We start from the raw sequence: 2,920 nt of genomic DNA on the forward strand, positions 1-2,920 counted from the left end.
TCCTATATGTATTGACTTCACTGTAGATGGTGATTTCTAATCCTATTTGATTGCTTGCACTCAAGGAGATAAACTAAATTAGAGGGGATAGGAGGAATGAGGAGAAACAAAAGGAAAGTAAGAGAGAAATACAAGGGTAACAGAGACAGGGAGACATAAACATGGATGCGTAGAAAGGAGGAGAGAGAGAAGGAGAGAGGGAGGGAGAGAGATAGAGAGAGAGAGAGAGAGAGAGAGAGAGAGAGAGAGAGATGGGGGGAGAGAAATTGATATAGAGAAAGCATGAGAGAGAGGAGGCAAGAGGGAGGGAGAGAGAGGAGGAGAGAGTGTGGGACAAAGAGATGGAGTTGGAAGGGGAGAGAGGGAGGGAAGAAGAAAGACATCGAGAGAGAGAAGTGGAGAGAGAAAGGGACTCACAAGGGACATATGTAGAGAGTGTGTGTATGCTTAGGGGTGAGATAATGACACAAAGAAGGAGAGATAGAAGGAGATATATATATAGATGGAGGGGAGAAATAAGTAAGAATATTTGTCACACTAGATGCATTTATTTTAACATACATGGTGATTTATAATACTATTTAATTCCTGACACTAGACGCATTGATTTGAGTGTAGTTTTTTTCTAATTGTAGTTGATTGTTTGCACTAGACGCATTGATTTCAGTGTAGATGGTTATTTATAATAGTATTTGATTTCTTGCTCTAGATGCATTGATTTCATTGTAGATGGTGATTTATAATATTATTTGATTTCTTGCACTAGATGCATTGATTTCAACGTAGATGTTGATCTCTAATGATATTTTATTTCTTGCTCTAGATGCATTGGTTTTAGTGTAAATGTAATTTTGTTGGCTTATTGGGCCCTGAACTAGGTTCGGAAGAGTTATTTAGCCAAAAAAATCCCACAGCTACCGGCCCTTTCGGTAGCATCCAGTAGAGCACAGACCAAGGTCTCACCCGAGGTAGGAGGGGAGGGTGCTGGAAGCAAGTTTCCGCACCCTAGGGATGTCATGATGTGGTCTCAAGGGGTCCCACACTGTTCTATGGCCTCGCACTGCTCTGCGCTGCATAGATCCGAAACAAGGAAGATCCTTAATGCTTATTCATACTGAGTTCATTACATATCAGATCTACTTCTTACAGTCTTTAAGCAAACATTTAATAGAGATATCAAATGTGTGCTCCAAGAAATATTATAGATTTGCATAAAATGAGAACATAAGCATAAGCGCACAGATCAAATAGGTAAATAAACCAAAAATTAACGAGATCCACAATATTTCATAATCAACATAGTATTTCAGAACCAACTTGTCTTTATTTAACTCTTTCACCAATACAACCAGATCTTCCCTGTGCACTCAGTTGCAAGCCTCCGTGAACATAGCTACGAATTCTACCAGGCCTCTGTGCACACAGCTACAGAGCCTCTATCTACCCACCAACACCCTTGACCGAACTTACACATGCATAAAATACAATCCCTACAAACCCATAGCACTAAAATTCATCGAAAACAAGAACTGCCTTCTACCTTAGAGCCTCGCTCTATTTATACATTGCCATGGTCCGCGGACCATGGTGAGGGTGACTTACTTCCTATTATTCTATACTATTTCCTGGGCGGACAACCATTTGACTCGACCTATTACATTTCGTGCTCTGCATATTTCAGATATTTACAATATTATTGTCTTAACTTATAGGCTTTAATACCCAACACTGTTACGCAGGACCTCCACTACCCAATAGGTCCCCAACACAATCATCATGACTCGTGCCGAGTCACTCGTTGGTGCAGCGATACGCGTTGCCTAGGCTCCATGGTTCATCTTCCTGTGAGTGATGTACTGCCCCGTCTTTGTCTCGTGCAACTCTTCTTCCATCTCCTGCTCCATTTTCTCTACCAATTCATGCAACTGATAATGCTCATTCTGCTTTGCTTGGTTAACACAAAACACCACCTCATAGAATTTTAGCTCTACCTGGGTTGCCACCTATGGGGAGTCCTCGTACCAAGGTATCCATTTTCCACTTTCGTATAATCTATCCACACTATCTGCTGCAGCTTGTGTTTCAATTTTTCAAGACCATTGTTGTTGTCTCCGAGATCCCAATCTTCAAGGTGCATCAAATATGACTTGTTAACTGCAATTCCACCATTTTTATTCATATTTACAACCTCTCCCTTATCTTTTATGGTTCGCTGACCAACCGATGGGTGAGGCAGCAGTATCCAGACCAGTTTTTCTTCGTGTCTACAAATTTCTAGCACATCCCCTACTGTCGATGTTGAACTCGGTGTGGCACCTACAGCTTTCAACAACATACTCTTTAGAAAGCCATGCATCTCCATTAGCCATATCACAACCCTTAGGCTTACTCTTTGAGCGTAGATGATGAATAGTTTCATAGCGGTGGGGAGGCACAATAACTTATTGTTCTTAGCAGTTCAGCTCATTTGGTGGATGCCCCCTTATGATTTATAAGTGTCTCAAAATTCAAATTCGTTGTCTCCCACCTTTTTTGGTGTCCTCGTGCTAAGCAAGCGGCAGATCGTTCCAGATCTGGCTCATACCCCATCTCTTAATTGCTCGTTGCCCACTCCCTTTTGCCATAACTCAAACATCTTGTCATGAATAGTGACAACAATGGTTACCTCTCTACTTGTTAATGAAGTAGTGCAGCCCTTTCCGTGCAACCAAGACCCTTGTGATAAACCAAATCTACGCACACCCGAGTTGTCGTGCAACTTCCCCCTAGACTACTTTATTGTCTTGCGCTCTCTTTGAGCTGGCTAGAGTGGTGAGACTATTCTTTGCGTGGTTAGTGAGGCGGTGAGCCCACCTGTGTAGAGCTTCAGGTGACTGCCATTTAGTCTTCCCAGGAAGGGGTCTCCATTGAGCTTGGAAAG

This window comes from Pinus tabuliformis, chromosome 6 (assembly GCF_031772625.1).
Source record: "Pinus tabuliformis cultivar Carrire ecotype Pingquan chromosome 6, CPIR1, whole genome shotgun sequence".
NCBI lineage: Eukaryota > Viridiplantae > Streptophyta > Pinopsida > Pinales > Pinaceae > Pinus > Pinus tabuliformis.